At 46.1% G+C, this 21,498-nt stretch overlaps 1 long non-coding RNA gene across 1 annotated transcript; it reads left to right on the top strand.

Annotated features, from left to right (window-relative positions):
• The first annotated feature begins 1,879 nt into the window (after window positions 1–1,879).
• On the top strand, window positions 1,880–11,290 carry LOC143788685 (uncharacterized). Its single transcript, XR_013218709.1, has 3 exons — window positions 1,880–2,016; window positions 3,590–3,738; window positions 11,116–11,290. It is a non-coding gene; the product is annotated as an uncharacterized LOC143788685 (long non-coding RNA).
• Window positions 11,291–21,498: the final 10,208 nt, after the last annotated feature.

The following is a 21,498-nucleotide window of genomic DNA, read 5'->3' as shown; positions in this document are numbered from 1 at the left end:
GAATGATATTCTAGAAGCAATGTAAGGATTTAATCACCATAAAAGCATCATACATGCCGAATTTTCACAACGGTTGTCGGTACGTCGCGCCGATGCTTAGCGACGGCTGCTTACCGACGGAAATGTGAACGAAGCCTTAGCGCTGCTCCCTGGCGCCGGGTGCAGAAGACGGCTCTCATCTTTCTCCCTTGTTCTGCCGGCGCGAGCAGTGGAGAATGATGAGAGTTGTATTCAAGTGATAATGAGAGCAGACTATTACTCCCATCAGCCTACACCTGCTGCCACTAATAACAGTGAGAGCAGGAGCGGCTGATGGGAGTATTCATCATCCGCCTCCTGCGCTATAAATAGTAAAAAAAATCCGGCGTGGGTTCCCCTGTATTTTCTATAACCAGCCAGCAAAAACTGACAGCTGCAGGCTGCAACTCTCAGCTGTCAGCTTCAGCAAGGCTGGTTATCAAGATTAGAGGGGTCCCCACGCCGTGAGAATTGATCTGCGGTGAACTCACTGAGCTGAACTGCGGTGAACTCAGTGACTTTTTCCCACGTTACTGACGTCACCGCAGTTCAGCCCTCCTGGGAACGCAGCCTCAGTGACCGGCAGTAGCCTCGATGATGTCACCGCTGGCCACTGATGATGCACTCGCAGCAGCTCAGTCACCAGTGGTTCTCAACCAGCATTTTTGCATCGTCCAGGTTGAAAACTAATTATCCCCAGACATGGATTACGGCGTGGGACAGAACAACGCATAGGTGAGAGATATTATTTTTTTTATTTTTGCTTTATTGCAGGAGACAAGGGTTTCAGTGGAATGGGCGTTAGGTGAGTATAACTGTGTCTGTTATTTTAAAATAAAAATGGAAAACTGTGTTTTGTTTTATTTTTTTTTATTCTGGCTCTGTCTTTACCATATAATTATAGGAATAGTAATGGAGAGGTGTCTTATAGATGCTTCTCCATTTCTAAGCCGTGGGCTTGATGTCACCAGACAATACAAAGCTGACATCAACCCCACAAACATAAACCCCACTTGCCACTGCTAGAGGGCAAGTGGGAAGAGCCGGGCAAAGCACCAGAATTTCTGAGATGTCTGTGGGCTGCTATTTATAGGTTGAGGGGTTCAATACTCATGGTCCCTTACCAGCCTGAGAATACCAGCCCCCAGCTGTCTGCTTTAGCTTGGCTGGTTGTCAAAAATGGGGGAACGCTAATCATTCTCCTCCGCTAGCGCTGATCACCAGCAGAGCAGCTGAGAATGATGAGAGCCGTCTTCAGCATCCAGTGCCGGGGAACAGCGCTAACTGTACGTCTTCTTCCCTGGCACTGGTGAGTGTGGTACTGATGCGGTAAACGGGCAGCACACGGGTGCCACAAGTATTACACACAAGTACACAAATATCTCTGGTACCAGTTATTCCAGTACTGGAAATATCAGAATGTGTGAAACCGGAAAAAATTGCAGCAAGCCTGAGATTGATCGGATATTCGGATCACATTCAGCCTTGCAAGTCAATGATTTTGTGGAAACAATCGGACTGCACTCCGATGCCATCTGGGTGCAGTCTGATTTTCACGGACTGACGGAATGGAGAAGATGGAAAATTGTTTGCCCTCTATTATCAACCATTTCATTTTGAGGAGAGACTGACTGTAATGTTCTTTAATTAGATGAATAGGAAGTGTAGATCCCCCGCGATCCCCCCAATATATATCACAAATCTCAAGTGCTAAGAGCTTCCAGGCATATTTACATCCATACGTGTGACTGACATCAGCCGTTCCTCTTACAACCCCCAGCAATGTATGGTTACTGGCCCTTTAAGGAACCTTGATGAGTCAGAACTTTACGACACTTTATACAGCATTGCTCATGGTTTCCACAACTCTCATTGATTCTGTTCCCAGTAACAGAATGGGGAACATGAAAACACCACTGACAGACCTCAAAATCATACAAACCCGAGAATTTCCATTACTAGTTCATTGACAGAACATATGCTGCATTCTGTCTTAGTGTGAGTGTCAGCTCTTGTGCAGTGTCATGGTGTCTGCAGAGCTTCTCCGTCCTTCCTCAGGGAAGTGCCCCCCACTATCCTCTCCTTCCTGATGGCTCTCGGCCTGCACAGACAGCATGACTTGGCACTTTGCTGCTGCGGCCTCCAGTACGTGCCTCGCTCCGCAGGAGAATTCTCACATTATTTCCTCCATTGCATCATACAGATATTACGATATTGTGACTTTTCTAGAGAAGATCCTCAACCTGTCGTGGCTTGTTCTTGCGAGCGTCTCTGGGAAAGCTGAAAAACCTGTTTTATATCATTAGTTGCAGATTATTTCCCTCTTAGCTTTCATTGTCTGTGGGTCAGGATATAACGATAAAAATAAGTCATGGAGTCGCATCTTCTGCGAGGTTACTAAAGATCATATCTGTTCCTTGGAAAACTGGGTGATAACCGGAATGGCTGCCAACAGGGATTGTCACCCGGCTTACCAAGGATCCGAGCAATGACTGGTAGCCAATAGGGCCCCAAATTATGAGACATCACTTATAGGGCGCAGTCAGATGGCCGTATAAATCGGACCGAGATCGGATCACAATGCTCAGACTGGCCGGCGGCTCTCCCGACTCGAGCCTGACAGCTGCATAAAAATACTGTATATTTGGCGTAACATGAAGCTCATGCGCCCCAATGCAAAAGCGCCAATGGCGCCCCGATTTTTGCAAGTCTTTTTTTCATATAGGTTGAAAAGTGGCCCCCTAGGTTCCAGGGCCCAGGTATGAATGCAATCCCTGCCCCTATTATTGTGATGCCCCTGGCTCTCTCGCTCGGGTGAGGAGAGCCGCCGGCCAGTCCGTGCACTGTGATATGATCTGGCCCCGATTTATACAGCCATCTGACTGCACCCTTAGTCTCATCGTATGAGGCCCCCTTCAGGCTCCAGATGCCATTGCAACCTTTGCCCCTTGACCCCTAACCCTGGTCATAATATCATGCCCTCCCATAGCTCTAGGCATTATTATTTATTTATTATTATTATTATTTAGGCATAGTGATACTACCCCTATCTGAGCTGCCATTATATACAAGAGGCTATATTTGTGTCCATTCATTGGTGTAACTACAAGCCCCAAAGCAAAATCTCCATCAAAGCGCCAACTATCACCGGTCTTTAATAGAATCAGTCTTCTCATATAGGCCAAAGGGACCTTTTGGGCTCTTATAGGCTCAACGGTCCGGGGACAACTACAACCCCTGTACCCATTGTAGTTACACCGTTTCCATTGATTCTAACTATAGAAGTAGCTTAGGGATGAAATGTGGTGTCTGGCCCCGGCTCAGCACTGATCCCATGTAGATTTGCTTGGCATTAGCTCGGATGAATGCCTCCATTGTTTGACTCCGCTGCCATTGTCAGCACTGAAATATTTCAGGAACTGAAAAGATCAACAAAAGAGAGCATGCTATTCAAGGTTGCAAGGAGCAGAATGTCTCCATTGTCTTTCCAGGAGGCTGAATTCTCAAATCACTTGTGATCGACTTGTCACTGCAAATAATCTTATCTGATCTCACTGTGTTTATTCCCCAGAACTTCTTGGGAATCTTCATAATGATGCCAAATTAATTCTGCCAGAATGCCAGGGCCAACCTCACCTGGACCTTCCGAAGCTGCAGTCATGGATCTGATGCATTGTATACTGGGAGGTGCTCATCATGGCTGATACAATCTTTCAAGTCGTAAGTCAGCAGCCACTCTGCTGTCCAGGGGTCCAAATCTGCCTGGTTCTGTAGTACACATAGTGGATGCCGATACTATTGAAAGCAGTGATGGAAGAGGAAAGTCGTCCGCTCTCCCCACCATTCTTCCTCTGAGTTTGATGTCTCAGCGCAACAGGCGCAATGATGTCTCTATTTCATGCCCTCTGTGCCAACAAGTGAAGAGCTTCTTAGCGCTCGCTGCCAAGACCAGAGCAGTAGGGAATCAGGAGAGATGAATATTTCTTTATTTTTGTAATGCAGGGCCCATTACAGGGCCGGACTGGGACTAAAATTCAGCCCTGGCATTTGAAGTCACACAGGCCCACTTGTCGCATGGTGACTGTATAATATCTTTGTACACTTGTAGGCTACAAGAAGTGAGGGGAGTGTAACACGACTATATAACATATAATTACAGCTGTATCCAGCATTACAGCTCAGTCCCCATAGAATGTAATACAGCACAGCCCCCATAGACTATAATACAGCACAGCCCCCATAGAATGTAATACAGCACAGCCCCCATAGAATGTAATGCAGCACAGCCCCCATAGAATGTAATGCAGCCAGCCCCATAGAATGTAATACAGAACAGCCCCATAGAATTTAATGCAGCACAGTCCCCATAGAATGTAATGCAGCACAGCCCCCACAGAATGTAATGCAGCCAGCCCCATAGAATTAAATGCAGCACAGCCCCATAGAATGTAATACAGCACAGCCCCATAGAATATAATGCAGCACAGCCCCATAGAATATAATGCAGCACAGCCCCATAGAATATAATGCAGCACAGCCCCATACAATATAATGCAGCACAGCCACCATACAATATAATGCAGCACAGCCACCATACAATGTAATGCAGCCAGCCCCATAGAATATAATGCAGCACAGGCCCATAGAATGGAATGCAGCCAGCCCCATAGAATATAATGCAGCACAGGCCCATGGAATGGAATGCAGCCAGCCCCATAGAATATAATGCAGCACAGGCCCATGGAATGGAATGCAGCCAGCCCCCATAGAATGTAATGCAGCCAGCCACCATAGAATGTAATGCAGGCAGCCCCCATAGAATGTAATGCAGCACAGCCCCATAGAATGTAATGCAGCACAGCCCCATAGAATATAATGCAGCACAGGCCCATGTAATGGAATGCAGCCAGCCCCCATAGAATGTAATGCAGGCAGGCAGCCCCCATAGAATGTAATGCAGGCAGGCAGCCCCCATAGAATGTAATGCAGGCAGGCAGCCCCCATAGAATGTAATGCAGGCAGGCAGCCCCCATAGAATGTAATGCAGGCAGGCAGCCCCCATAGAATGTAAGGCAGGCAGCCCCCATAGAATGTAAGGCAGGCAGCCCCCATAGAATGTAATGCAGGCATGCAGCCCCCATAGAATGTAATGCAGGCAGGCAGCCCCCATAGAATGTAAGGCAGGCAGCCCCCATAGAATGTAAGGCAGGCAGCCCCCATAGAATGTAATGCAGGCAGGCAGCCCCCATAGAATGTAATGCAGGCAGGCAGCCCCCATAGAATGTAATGCAGGCAGGCAGCCCCCATAGAATGTAAGGCAGGCAGCCCCCATAGAATGTAATGCAGGCAGGCAGCCCCCATAGAATGTAATGCAGGCAGGCAGCCCCCATAGAATGTAATGCAGGCAGGCAGCCCCCATAGAATGTAATGCAGGCAGGCAGCCCCCATAGAATGTAATGCAGGCAGGCAGCCCCCCATAGAATGTAATGCAGGCAGCCCCCATAGAATATAATGCAGGCAGGCAGCCCCCATAGAATATAATGCAGGCAGGCAGCCCCCATAGAATGTAATGCAGGCAGGCAGCCCCCATAGAATGTAATGCAGGCAGGCAGCCCCCATAGAATGTAATGCAGGCAGGCAGCCCCCATAGAATGTAATGCAGGCAGGCAGCCCCCCATAGAATGTAATGCAGGCAGGCAGCCCCCATAGAATGTAATGCAGGCAGGCAGCCCCCATAGAATGTAATGCAGGCAGGCAGCCCCCATAGAATGTAATGCAGACAGGCAGCCCCCATAGAATGTAATGCAGGCAGGCAGCCCCCATAGAATGTAATGCAGGCAGGCAGCCCCCATAGAATGTAATGCAGGCAGGCAGCCCCCATAGAATGTAATGCAGGCAGGAAGCCCCCATAGAATGTAATGCAGGCAGGCAGCCCCCATAGAAAGTAGTGCAGGCAGACAGCCCCCATAGAAAGTAATGCAGGCAGGCAGGCAGCCCCCCCCAATAGCTCCACAATCCAGTCATCACTCATTGATTAAAAAAAAACAAACACACTACTCACCTCTCTCCTCGTGTCCCGCGCTGCTCCTGGCTCCGGTCTCAGCAGCTGCAGTCTGCCCGCCCGGTCACACAGCAGGTGCGCGATGATATGACGTCATCGCGCACCCGCAGTGTCAGCGGCAGGCAGAGCGGGGAATAATGGGAGAGGGGGCATCAGCAGACGCTCTCTCCTCCATCATTGCATTCAACTGTACCGGCGTCTATGACGCCGGTATAGTTGAATGCGGGGCCGGGAGTGTGCCGCGACAGCGTGGGGAGTGTGCCGACAGCGGCACACTCGAGCGGCCCACTACTGCCATCGGCCCTTCTGGCATTTGCCAGAACTGCCCTATGGCCAGTCCGGCCCTGGCCCATTATACTGTATGAAGGACTATGTGGAGCCATTATACTGTATAGAGGACTCTGCATGCAAGACTATGTGGGGCCCATTATACTGTATGGAGGACTATGTGGGCCTATTTCACTGTATGGAGGGCTATGTGGGGCCCATTATACTGTACGGAGGACTATGTGAGGCCATTATACTGTATGGAGGATTATGTGTGGTCCGTTATACTGTATGAAGGACTATGTGGGGCCCATTATACTGTATAGAGGACTATGTGAGGCACATTATTCTGTATGGAGGACTATGTGTGGCCATTATACTGTATGAAGAGCTATGTGGGGCCCATTATACTTTATTGAGGGATATGCGGGGCCCATTATACTGTAAGGAGGACTATGTGGAGTTAATTATACTGTATGGAAGACTATGCAGGCCCATTATACAGTATGAAGGACAATGTGGGGCCATTATACTATATGGAGGACTATTTGGGGCAATTATACTGCATGGAGGGCTATGTGTGATCATTCGTATTGAGGGCTATGTCGGGCCCTATTATACCCTATGAATGACTATATGGGGACTATTATACTGTATGGAGGACTATGTGAGCCCATTATACTGTATGGAGGACTGTGGAGCCCATTACACTGTATGGAGGACTATGCGGGGTCTATTATTATTATTATTTATTTATATAGCACCATTAATTCCATGGTGCTGTACATGAGAAAGGGGTTACATACAGGGTTATAAATATCGTTTACAGTAATCAAGTTTACAGTGATAGACTGGTACAGAGGGGAGAGGACCCTGTCCTTGCGGACTTACATTCTATGGGATAGTGGGGAAGAGACAGAAGGTCGGAGGTGCAGCAGCTCTGGCGGTGGTGAGGCGGCTGCTCTGGCGATGGCGAGGCGGCAGAATGGTTATTGTAGGCTGTAGGCTTTCTTGAAGAGATGGGTTTTCAGGTTCCGACTGAAGGATCCGAGGGTGGTGGATAGTCGGACGTGTTGAGGCATGGAATTCCAGAGGATGGGGGATATTCGGGAGAAATCTTGGAGGCGGTTGTGTGAGGACCGAATAAGTGTGGAGGAGAGTAGGAGGTCTTGGGAGGATTGAAGATTACGTGAGGGAAGATATTGGGAGATTAGTTCAGAGATATAGGGAGGGGACAGGTTGTGGATGGCTTTGTAGATCAGTGTTAGTAGTTTGAACTGGATTCGTTGGGGAATTGGGAGCCAGTGAAGGGATTTGCAAAGGGGAGAAGCAGGGGAGTAACGAGGAGAGAGGTGGATTAGCCGGGCAGCAGAGTTGAGGACAGACTGGAATGGTGCAAGAGAGTTAGCGGGGAGGCCACAGAGGAGGGTGTTGCAGTAATCGAGGCGGGAGATGATGAGGGCATGCACAAGAGTCTTAGTAGATTGTGGGGTGAGGAAGGGACGGATTCTGTCAATATTTTTGAGTTGGAGGCGGCAGGAGGTGGCAAGAGTTTGAACGTGCAGTTTGAAGGACATGGCAGAGTCAAGAGTTACCCCGAGGCAGCGGATTTCAGGTGCGGGAGAGAACGTGATGCCGTTTACCATAATAGATAGATCGGGTAGGGGGGATACGCGAGATGGAGGAAAGATGATGAGTTCGGTTTTGTCTACATTGAGTTTTAGGAAGCGAGAGGTGAAGAAGGAGGATATGGCTGATAGACACTCTGGAATTCTGGACAGCAGAGAGGTGACATCTGGGCCAGAGAGGTAGATCTGAGTGTCATCTGCATACAGGTGGTACTGGAAGCTATGGGACTTTATGAGTTGCCCTAGGCCAAGGGTATAGATGGAAAAAAGTAGGGGCCATAGGACAGAGCCTTGAGGGACTCCAACAGAGAGAGGGCGGGATGAGGAGGTAGTGTGGGAGTGGGAAACGCTAAATGTGCGTTCGGAAAGGTATGAGGCAATCCAGGACAGGGCAAGGCCTTTGATGCCAAGGGAAGGAAGAATCTGTAGCAGTAGGCAGTGATCGATTGTGTCAAAAGCAGAGGACAGGTCAAGAAGGAGGAGATTATTATACTGCATGGAGGCCTGCGTGGGCATCACAGTTGGGCCATCATACTTTGTTTGGCTAACCATACTTTGCTGGGGGGAGTACAGTAGGGTCACCATACCATGTGTGTGGAGTGTACTATGGAGGAATTCACTGGGGGGTATCATACTGTGTTTGGGGGGCACTTTTGTTGGCATCATACTTTATTATCTCTATATAATAATCTTTAATAATAATCTTTATTTTTATATAGCGCTAACATATTCCGCAGTGCTTTACAGTTTTGCACACATTATCATCACTGTCCCCGTTGGGGCTCACAATCTAAATTCCCTATCAGTATGTCTTTGGAATGTGGGAGGAAACCGGAGTGCCCGGAGGAAACCCACGCAAACACGGGGAGAACATACAAACTCCTATATTTATCACTTTAAGATTTTTCATCCTTTGTTATTACATATTTAAATTAGGCTATCGGAGACCATACTGGTCCTCAATAATGTATTAATTAAACAATTAGTATATTCTCATGATACTCAAGTAATTGTCTTTGCTGAATTTATGTTAATTGTGCCATGTGAACCTCATCCGCACCCCCAGGTATCAAGCCATCACCTGCTGTTAATATTATACAAGAGTAACGAGTACGAGGTGTGATCCCATAATGAGCGTCCGCTGTCTTACCAGGGATACGGATCTCAGGATAACAGCAGACGCAGGTCAGACTCCCATCATCCGACGTCAGACCAGTCATGTCTAATAACCGTCAGACAGCGTGCCAAAAATAATATCCAACAGCGACACAAAGAAATCTCAAACACCAGTATGAGGAGCTACAAAGGTGCTATACACACTCCCTCCAACATCTATATATCCAGGCATATGGACAGGGATTACCGTACAGTGAACCTGTCCCATGCTGTCTGGCAGCATGCTATAGATCAGGAGGAGCACAGCAGATTGATATATGGGTTTATTGGAAAAGATGCAATATAACTTGCATTGATTCATAGACATCCCTGCTCATCCTGGGCTTAGGAGTCAAGTGGGCGGTCCTAGTCAATGAAAGCGAGGCTTTCCTGTGTAAGTGTACATAAAGAGATCACCGTCAATCACTGATGAGGACCGCCCACTGGACTCCTAAGCCCCAAATAAGCAAGGATTTGAATGAATAAATGAAAGTTATATTAAAACTTCTATTGAATCATTATTAGCTTACCCTACAAGGTACAATGTATTGCTCATGCAGCAGAAAGCATTTTGTAGAGTACGGTTATGATGTATCTTTCCTAAGCCACAGACAGTGGTGTAACTAGAGTCCGTTGGGCCTCATTGCAAAATTTGGTCCTGGGCCCCCACCTACATGTTCATCAGATGTATGGGCCCTTGTAGCATTCTAGATCCTATAAAAACATACATGTTTATCCTCCATCATGGGCTAATTCCTGGTATAATGTCCCCCATTCTGGTATAATGTCCTCCATTCTGGTATAATCTCCCCATCCTGGTATATTGTCCCCATCTTGGTATAAAGTCCCCGTAATAGTATAATGTTTCCCATCCTGGCATAATGTCCTCCATCCTGATATAATGTCCCCCATTATGGTATAATGTCCTCCACTCTGGTATAATCTAACCCATTCTGGTATAAAGTCCCCGTAATGGTATAATGTTTCCCATCCTGGCATAATGTCCCCATCCTGGTATAATGTCCCTCATCCTGGTATAATGTCCCTATCCTGGTATAATGTCCTCCATCCTGATATAATGTCCCCCATTATGGTATAATGTCCTCCATTCTGGTATAATCTAACCCATTCTGGTATAAAGTCCCCGTAATGGTATAATGTTTCCCATCATGGCATAATGTCCCCATCCTGGTATAATGTCCCTCATCCTGGTATAATGTCCCCATCCTGGTATAATGTCCTCCATCCTGATATAATGTCCCCCATTATGGTATAATGTCCTCCATTCTGGTATAATCTAACCCATTCTGGTATAAAGTCCCCGTAATGGTATAATGTTTCCCATCCTGGCATAATGTCCCCATCCTGGTATAATGTCCCTCATCCTGGTATAATGTCCCCATCCTGGTATAATGTCCTCCATCCTGATATAATGTCCCCCATTATGGTATAATGTCCTCCACTCTGGCATAATGTCCCCATCCTGGTATAATATCTCCATCCTGGCATAATATCCCCATCCTGGTATAATGTCCTCCATCCTGATATAATGTCCCCCATTATGGTATAATGTCCTCCACTCTGTCATGCCAGGCCAGTTAGTCAAAAGAAGAACTGCGGATGTCGCCAAGTAGGAGTCAGTTCTTGGGGCTCTCGTCCAGCGACCACAGATTACCGACATGGCAGCTGGCCCCAGTCCTGCGAATCTATTTCCAACAATTCTCTTTGTAATCATCACCCTATAAAACACTCTGTATTGCAGGGGAAACTGATCGATACCATACCCTATACAATTCTCGGTGCCGCAGTGGTGGCCCTTATTTGCTTCTTTTACACAGTGCATCGGGCAGGTATTGTTCCAGCAGATGGGCCAGTAAATGGTCACTTGCCAGGAATCACAGGACTTTATAATGAGGGCTCTGCTGTTTGTCATTTTGCAGATACTAATCTTCCGTTACTTTGTTTCCTCTCTTGCTTTGGGTTCAGTTTATTCCCAGGACTCGGGGTTCAGATGCCATTTGCTCCTCGTCTTGTCATGATGAAACAAGCAGAATCCTCCGGAGATGTGTTGGCCGGGAGGAGGTGTGAACTTGCCACCTGCACCCGTCCGCGGGGGCACCTCGATAATCTGGAGGTTGTGTCTGGGCTCATATGAGAAGTCTGTAAAGTAATATTCTTTATGTCTCTTTATGTAAATTAATGCTGCGCGTCCACTGTCTGCACTGGAGCCAACAAATAATAATAATAATCCATCCATTGTAGAGTGCGAAGCTCCTGGGCTCCAATGGAAAAATCGTAATAAAGGACCCACAAACATCAGGGCTCATGGATTGCACTGTAACCCTGGTATGTAGCAGGGAAGCCATCGAATATTGTGGCGTCCAATAAATTCTCAAGAGCCCTGCAAAGTGCAAGAATTGTAGCACATAAAGTCACAAGAAGCCCCTCAATAACAATGAATGGGGGACAATCTAAACTGAGCTAGAAGACAGGTGTGCACATGCCAGCAATAGCGTAACCTGAAGCTTGTGGGCTGCAATCCAAAGTTCCAACAGGGACCCCAAATATTGCAGGCCTTTAATATTATAATTGTCATAGGGGCCTTTTGGGCCCCCTAGGCTCCAGGGCCCAGGTACGATTGCAGCCCGTGTATGACAGGCATCTATCCAGACTTCGGCACTATCAGACATATAACGTAAGAGCATAAATACCCGACAGCAGCTAAGAGCATTGAAGTGAGCCCACCTTCTAGGAAGACGTGTGAAATGCACATTCCGGCCGGTATTGAATTATTTTATAATGGTGATTATTATGGGTGTAGCATCATCATTTAGTAATTTGGAACCATAAAGATTATCAAAGCAAAACTATTACAAGCATAAAGGTGACAGATTACAGAAGGAGAGAGAGAGCCCACAATCTACAACAGAATCAGGGGCGGACGTGTGATTGGGGCAACCTGCAGGAGGTAAGGGGCCACGTCCACCTCCAAAGCAGGTGGGATTGTGCTTTATAATGAGCAAAGGGCCCCTATATTGTTTTTACACAGTGGCCCTCGCCTGTCTGTGTCTGCCACTGGATAGAATGCAGTAACGTAGCTACCGGGGGGCAGAAGGGGCGGTTTCCCCAGGCCCCGCTCTCTGAGGGGCCCACCCGAAGCTAAGCTACTGCAACTGTATTGACGTGCACAGCGTGCCAATACAGTTACATTCTGCAGCAGAGCAGGGAAATTCGATCTTTCTGACGTCACCGTCACCATATGATGTCACAGACGCTGACAGCGGGCACGATGACGTCATTACTTGGCACCCGCTGTCCTGAGATGTGTGGGTGCTCGGAGCAGCAGGAGAATGAGGAGGAGTGGTAAGTATTGTATTTATTTGTTATGGGGTGCATTATACAATATGGAGTCTGCCTATTGGAAGGTGCATTATACTATATTGAGGCCTATGGGGAGTGCATTATACTATATAGAGTCTGCCTATGCGGGTGTATTATACTATAGAGGCCTATGAGGAGTGCATTATACTATATAGAGTCTTCCTATGTGGAGTGCATTATACTATATAGAGTCTTCCTATGTGGAGTGCATTATACTATATAGAGTCTTCCTGTGTGGAGTGCATTATACTATATAGAGTCTTCCTATGTGGAGTGCATTATACTATATAGAGTCTTCCTATGTGGAGTGCATTATACTATATAGAGTGTGCCTATGGGGGTTCATTATACTATATAATGTCTGCCTATTGGGGGTGCATTATACTATATAGAGTCTTCCTATGGGGAGTGCATTATACTTTATAAAGTCTGCCTATGGGAAGTGCATTATACTATAGAGGCATATGAGGAGTGCATTATACTATATGGAGGACTATCTGGTGCATTATACTATATGGAGGCTATACGTATACTATGATGGGAACACCCATTTTCGAGCTGTACTTGCATGTTATCTGATTTGCTGCTACTCTCTGCTCCCCCTTCCACTGAGAGTTCTGGTAGACTCAGTGTTTTTACACCTGTGAAACCCCACTATTTCACTTTTGTTCTCAACTGACCATTACTACTTTTATTTGTGTTGTGTATGTTTTTTGAATATTATATTTAATTTTAGGACTTTTTTTGCTCTTTGTTTTTGCTTTGTGTGGTTATATATGGAGGCTATATAGGGGGCCATCATACAGTGTGGGGATTACAATGAGGGGGCCATCATACAGTGTTGGAGATAATATAGGGTTTTTGTATAGTGTTGGAGCGATCAAACAGTTTGAGGTCTACTAAGCGGACGTCGTTCTTCGCCAGTCGTTACACTGGCTGCCCATTCATTACAGGATACAATTCAAAGTACTTGCTCTCACCCACAAAGCTCTCCACAGTGCGGCACCCCCATACATCTCCTCCCTCATTTCTGTCTATCGGCCTAACCGACCGCTGCGCTCTGCAAATGACTTTCGACCAACCTCTGCACTAATCCGTACCTCCCACTCCCGACTCCAAGACTTCTCCCGTGCTGCGCCAATCCTCTGGAATGCTCTACCCCAAGATATTAGGACCATCCACAATTTGCATAGTTTTAGGCGCTCGCTCAAAACACATTTGTTCAGAGCGGCCTATCACATTCCCTAATCAAAGTCATTTTATGGTGTGTGTGTGTGTGTAGCCCATTCACTATCTCCATCCACCCCCCACCCCCTGAAGATAGCTGGACCATCATTGTAAATACATCATTGTAAATACACGCCTGTACTTTGTATCTCCCCCACCTCATTGTAGATTGTAAGCTCTCACAAGCAGGGGCGGCTTATTGTGCTTTATTATTGTATTAATAACGTTGTTACCTATGACTGTTGTGTTTGAAACTGTTAAACTGTAAAGCGCTGCGGAATATGTTGGCGCTATATAAATAAAGATTATTATTATTATTATTATTACTAAGGGGTCAGTACACTGTGTGGGGGTTACTACTACATAGTGAGGGGGCATTTTACTGTGTATAAGAGAGCATCATACTGTGTAGAGAGGAGCTGTACAGGGGGAGACTCGGGACATTATTAAATGTAAAGTGGGCACTTATTGTTATAGGGGAACTCAGGTTACTGTGACTGTCAAAGGGGCACACAGAGGGCATTACTACTTTCTAGGGGGCAAAATGTGGGCACTGTTTCTAGGACACTTGCACCCGGCAATACTATATTATAGAGGTTTGTTTTACCAGCTAGAGGCACACAGCAGGGGCAGTAATAGGGACACATACGGCAGCAGCGGCTCAGTATTGGGGTATCAGGTGCAGTAATAGGGTCACATACGGCAGCAGCAGCTCAGTATTGGGGTATTAGGGGCAGTAATAGGGACACATACGGCAGCAGCGGCTCAGTATTGGGGTATCAGGTGCAGTAATAGGGTCACATACGGCAGCAGCGGCTCAGTATTGGGGTATTAGGGGCAGTAATAGGGACACATACGGCAGCAGCGGCTCAGTATTGGGGTATCAGGTGCAGTAATAGGGACACATATGGCAGCAGCGGCTCAGTATTGGGGTATCAGGGGCAGTAATAGGGACACATACGGCAGCAGTGGCTCAGTATTGGGGTATCAGGTGCAGTAATAGGGTCACATACGACAGCAGCGGCTCAGTATTGGGGTATCAGGTGCAGTAATAGGGTCACATACGGCAGCAGTGGCTCAGTACTGGGGTATCAGGGGCAGTAATAGGGACACATACGGCAGCAGCGGCTCAGTATTGAGGTATCAGGGGCAGTAATAGGGACACATATGGCATCAGCGGCTCAGTATTGGGGTATCAGGTGCAGTAGGACACATACGGCAGCAGCGGCTCAGTATTGGGGTATCAGGGGCAGTAATAGGGACACATACGACAGCAGCGGCTCAGTATTGGGGTATCAGGTGCAGTAATAGGGACACATACGGCAGCAGTGGCTCAGTATCTAGGTATCGGGCAGTAATAGGGACACATATGGCAGCAGTGGCTCAGTATTGGGGTATCAGGTGCAGTAGGACACATACGGCAGCAGCGGCTCAGTATTGGGGTATCAGGAGCAGTAATAGAGACACATACGGCAGCAGAGGCTCAGTATTGGGGTATCGGGCAGTAATAGGGTCACATACGGCAGCAGCGGCTCAGTATTGGGGTATCAGGTGCAGTAATAGGGACACATACGGCAGCAGAGGCTCAGTATTGGGGTATCAGGGGCAGTAATAGGGACACATACGGCAGCAGCGGCTCAGTATTGGGGTATCAGGGGCAGTAATAGGGACACATACGGCAGCAGCGGCTCAGTATTGGGGTATCAGGGGCAGTAATAGGGACACATACGGCAGCAGAGGCTCAGTATTGGGGTATCAGGGGCAGTAATAGGGACACATACGGCAGCAGCGGCTCAGTATTGGGGTATCAGGTGCAGTAGGACACATACGGCAGCAGCGGCTCAGTATTGGGGTATCAGGTGCAGTAATAGAGACACATACTGCAGCAGCGGCTCAGTATTGGGGTATCGGGCAGTAATAGGGACACATACGGCAGCAGCGGCTCAGTATTGGGGTATCAGGTGCAGGTAATAGGGACACATACGGCAGCAGCGGCTCAGTATTGGGGTATCAGGTGCAGTAATAGGGACACATATGGCAGCAGCGGCTCAGTATTGGGGTATCAGGTGCAGTAGGACACATACAGCAGCAGAGGCTCAGTATTGGGGTATCAGGTGCAGTAATAGAGACACATACTGCAGCAGCGGCTCAGTATTGGGGTATCAGGGGCAGTAATAGGGACACATACGGCAGCAGCGGCTCAGTATTTGGGTATCAGGTGCAGTAATAGGGACACATACGGCAGCAGCGGCTCAGTATTGGGGTATCAGTAGGATGAGGAGTTTGTGTAGGTTGGGAATAGATGGTGATGGGGCTGGAAACATGAGAAGTGAAACGTGTCTCTGTTATATTCTTTGCAGCTGAGTCCCGGCTGGAAGAAGTTGTCATGTCGGTCTGGGCCAGATGGAAAAGACAGGAAAAGTGAACAATTCCATCAGAAAGAACGTCAGCTGTAAGTCACCATCTGTAACTGTGCTGTGATCTCTTATCTGTTCTGTAGGGCTGGTATCTACCACTGACCATATGGCGGTAATAACTATGTTGGTCTTTGTATAGAGATTATTTTCAGTAACAACGCGGTCATCTGCTGAGGTTCTCCTCCACTATAATGGTGCGTCACCCAGTTGTAATCAAGGTTACTGGTTAGGGGCCCACTCAGAGGTTTCGCCCCCCTGAACCAAAACCCTAGTTACGCCTCTGAGAGAATGTAATGATTGTTGTACATTAGCCTTCCCTTTCTTGCCTCTTTTGTGCAGTGGAGGAAATATAGATGCAGCTGTGCAATGGAATTTTGTGAATGTTTAGCTTGGATATAAATAAAAGATAAATCTCTGCAGTTTCCATGACCCTTTCGCCGCATCGCATGATATAATTGTCATGGACTGTAAGTGCATTCTGCTGAGCAGCCACCAGGCGTCTCTGTTGCGGAGTGGAGCACCTGCTAAGAACTTCCTGTGCATTCCTGGTCTTTTTACTGCCAGCAGGTGGCGCAGCGATATCACTACCCAATGGGGTGCGCTCTATAGGCGGCTGTTGGGGCTCTGTGAGCAGGACAGATACATTACCCCTACAGCTTTCCATGTAATATCCTTATATGGACACAACTGTATATTCACACCCGCCAGATACATTTAAAAAATCCATGCACCTGCTGCAGAAACAACCCAGTCAGATGTATGGAAGGGATTCTGCAATAGCAAAAATCACTGCAGCAAATCTCCAGTATGTGATTATATTCCTATAGGACGACTCCATGTCACAGACGGGGTGCAGAAAGGCGGATTTTATATGGCCAGACTATATAGTTTTCCATGGCAAATATTAGCTATAAATACACATCACATGAGATATGCTAGAAAAGATGAAGCCACCTAATAAAACTTGTAGGATAAGGATAAAGGAAAATGTTGCTGCCAGGGGTCAAAAACAATGGGGCAAATTAATCAAAGGGTTCATGCCAAAATTCTGCAAATTGTCTCTTCAGAGAGGAAGAGGACTAGAACTCTAGTGCCACCTAGTAGCAATCCTAACAGTCAATGTCGACCCTTTAACGAGCCTTGTCACATGACTTAGGATAGGAGCCAAACCAGAATCTAAATTTGCAGACACTGTGTTTCGGGGTACTGACCCTCGTCAGTGCAAAGTGGAGATCTGGTTTGGCTGTTATCCTAAGTCATGTAACAAGGCTCGTTAAAGGGTCGACATTGACTGTTAGGATTGCTACTTCCAATAGGTGGCACTAGAGTTCTATTTCTAATAATGCCAATACTATTGCTATATAAGATTAAATAATTATAGTATCAAAATAATAATATTGCAATAATACAGACAAATACCAACAAACCATAACCAAATATTACGAGCATGCACAGTATTGATAATATCACCGTACTGATCATTAAAGAAGTTGAGGTTAAAGTCTCTGTAACTCTGAATCCTGATAGCGCACACTGTGAGGATTCTCCGGTGCCGGCGTTTGGAGCGGCCATCATGTGACCGTAATATGCGATTTTCACACCTCCGGCCACATTCTGACTACTTTGCTGATTTCATAAGTACTGAGCGAGACCGTGCCCGTCTAGTTAGCACGTGACGGCATGAATGCAAATCTTCTACTTGCAGTAACATAATCATTGGCATAACTACAGTAGATACAGGGGTTGCAGTCGCACCCGGGCCCTAGAGCTTAGGGGGCCACAAAGTCCCTTTGGCCTATATAAGAAGACCAATGTTATTAAAGACTTGCATTAATTGGGGCCCATTAGAGCTTTTGCTTTGGGGCACATGGAAAATTGCGCAGGAGCCCACAAGTTTTTTTCCGTGAATTAACCCTTTAATTTAACACCTATAGCTCCCAAATTTTACACACAAACACTTCTAACATTATTAGTGAGGAATATGTAAAAATATAACGGATATGAAATGGTTTACTGCATGTAAACCATGTCTCCTATCCTGTCGGGTTCGATAATGATTTAGGCTTCTTTCACACTTCAGTTGTTTGGCGTCAGTCCGCTCCGACATCGTGACGGATCGACGGATCTGTCAAAATTGTTTAGAAAACGGTTCTAATGGATCCGTTTTTTTGACGGATCAGTTACACTGATACGTAAAAAAACGGATCCGTTAGGACCGTTGCTACCGTTTTTACATCCATTGTAACTGTTTTTTGACGGATCCGTTTTTTGAAAAAGGAGGATCTCAATGTGATTGGCTACTGGAAACTACTGGGAAACTATATATACAGTGTATTTACACCACATCTTTGAAAGGTTGTAGAGAAAGTGGCAAAGATGGAAGGGTTGCTGGCGAATATTGTGAAGATATGTGCGGATTTCATTTTTGAGGCTAATCGGTCTGTGTTGCTGGCTGCTGGCAGGGTCTGTCTTGATGGCTGGCACTGTGTTCTCTCTCTGCTTCTTCTCTGCTTGATGGCACATTGAGGAATGAAGCCCACCTGTCCTGTTTATATAGTTTTGGGGTTGTCTGGGAAAAGTATCTACTTTTTGGAGCATGCTCAATTGAAAAAGCGGATTGGGGCGACGGATCCGCCAAATGATGGATCACGACGGATCCGTCGCCCATAGGCACCCATTCTAGGAAATGGCGGACGCGACGGATCCGTCGGGAACCGCCATTTAGGCGCAGACAAAAAACGTTACAATGTCCGTCAATGTCTAGACAACGTCCGCCAAATCGGACGACCATCCGCCACAATCCGTCGCTAATGTATGTCTTTGGGAAAATAGCGGATCCGCCCCCCAAAAATGGCGGATCCGCTATTTGACAAAAATGGCGGTTTCAGACTGACGCCAAAAGACTGAAGTTTGAAAGAGGCCTTAGCAAAAGCCAGCAATTGAATTACTGGCTTTTATGCTATCCAGCGCTGTATGAAAAATAAATATATATATACAGTTAGGTCCATATATATTTGGACAGAGACATTTTTCTCATTTTGATTATAGACATTACCACAATGAATTTTACGCAACACAATTCAGATGCAGTTTAAGTTCAGACTTTCAGCTTTCATTTGAGGGTATCCACATTAAAATTGGATGAAGAGTTTAGGAGTTTTAGCTCCTTAACATGTGCCACCCAGTTTTTAAAGGGACCAAAAGTAATTGGACAGATTCAATAATTTTAAATAAAATGTTTATTTTTAGTGCTTGGTTGAAAACCCTTTGTTGGCAATGACTGCCTGAAGTCTTGAACTCATGGACATCACCAGACGCTGTGTTTCCTCTTTTTGATGCTCTGCCAGGCCTTCACTACGGTGGTTTTCAGTTGCTGTTTGTTTGTGGGCCTTTCTGTCTGAAGTTTAGTCTTTAACAAGTGAAATGCTGCTCAATTGGGTTGAGATCAGGTGACTGACTTGGCCATTCAAGAATATTCCACTTCTTTGCTTTAATAAACTCCTGAGTTGCTTTGGCTTTATGTTTTGGGTCATTGTCCTTCTGTGGTATGAAACGACAACCAATCACTTTGGCTGCATTTGGCTGGATCTGAGCACACAGTATGGCTCTGAAGACCTCAGAATTCATTCGGCTGCTTCTGTCCTGTGTCACATCATCCATAAACACTAGTGACCCAGTGCCACTGGCAGCCATGCATGCCCAAGCCATCACACTGCCTCCGCCGTGTTTTACAGATGATGCGGTATGCTTTGGATCATGAGCTGTACCACGCCTTCGCCATACTTTTCTCTTTCCATCATTCTGGTAGAGGATGATCTTGGTTTCATCTGTCCAAAGAATGTTCTTCCAGAACTGTGCTGGCTTTTTTAGATGTTTTTTTAGCAAAGTCCAGTCTAGCCTTTTTATTCTTGATGCTTATGAGTGGCTGCACCGTGCAGTGAACCCTCTGTAGTTACTTTCATGCAGTCTTCTCTTTATGGTAGATTTGGATATTGATACGCCGACCTCCTGGAGAGTGTTGGTCACTTGGTTGGCTGTTGTAAAGGGGTTTCTCTTCACCATGGAGATTATTCTGCGATCATCCACCACTGTTGTCTTCCGTGGGCGCCCAGGTCTTTTTGCATTGATGAGTTCACCAGTGCTTTCTTTCTTTCTTACGATGGACCAAACTGTAGATTTTGCCACTCCTAATATTGTAGCAATTTCTCGGATGGTTTTTTTCTGTTTTCAGAGCTTAAGGATGGCTTGTGTCACCTGCACGGAGAGCTCCTTTACCGCATGTTTACTTCACAGCAAAACATTCCAAATGCAAGCACCACACCTCACATCAACTCCAGGCCTTTTATCTGCTTAATTGAGAATGACATAACGAAGGGATTGCCCACAACTGTCCATGAAATAGCCTTGGAGTCAATTGTCCAATTACTTTTGGTCCCTTTAAAAACAGGGTGGCACATGTTAAGGAGCTGAAACTCCTAAACCCTTCATCCAATTTTAATGTGGATACCCTCAAATGAAAGCTGAAAGTCTGAACTTCAACTGCATCTGAATTGTTTTGTTTAAAATTCATTGTGGTAATGTCTATAACCAAAATTAGAAAAATGTTGTCTCTGTCCAAATATATATGGACCTAACTGTATATATGTGTCACTGACATATATATATATATCTACCTATACTATGTGTAGACATTTATTTTATCTATTTTTAACCTGTCAGTGTGATTTTACTGTACACCGCACTGAATTGCCTGCTTTTCTATAGGACACCGGTGCGTATTTCTCGCAAGTCACACTAATGGTCTGGGTGGTGTGCGAGTTTTTCTCGCACTCATAGACTTGCATTGGCATATTTCGGGCCTTATTTTGCCCCTACTGAAGCCCTTAAGTGGTCTCACTCACTACGATACCCCTTTCATGACCCCATACAGTATTATGCCCCCACAAAGTATGATGACCCCACATGGTATGATTGCCCCACACACCTTACACAAAGTATGATGCCCCACAGCCCCTCACAAAGTAAGATTGTCACCACAGCCCCCCAATATACACAGTATGATGTCCACAACAGACCCCTATATAAAGTGCAATGTCCACCAAATCCACTAATAAATGTAATATTTGTCCATACTTTTTCAAACCCTAAAATTGGTGATAGGGTTAGATATGGGGCTAGGGTAATAACACAGTTGTATAAAAAAAAATAATAAAATATATAACAAGTAAAATAAATATAACGATTTAGATCTTTCAAATATTTAAAATTTCAAGTTGAAAATTTCCAAATCGGGGAGAACCCCAAATAAACCCTCACTAGAAGACCATAAAATGTAACTTTTATT

This window comes from Ranitomeya variabilis, chromosome 8, assembly GCF_051348905.1.
Source record: "Ranitomeya variabilis isolate aRanVar5 chromosome 8, aRanVar5.hap1, whole genome shotgun sequence".
In the NCBI taxonomy this organism is placed as follows: domain Eukaryota; kingdom Metazoa; phylum Chordata; class Amphibia; order Anura; family Dendrobatidae; genus Ranitomeya; species Ranitomeya variabilis.
This window is presented reverse-complemented; position numbering and strand designations above follow the sequence as displayed.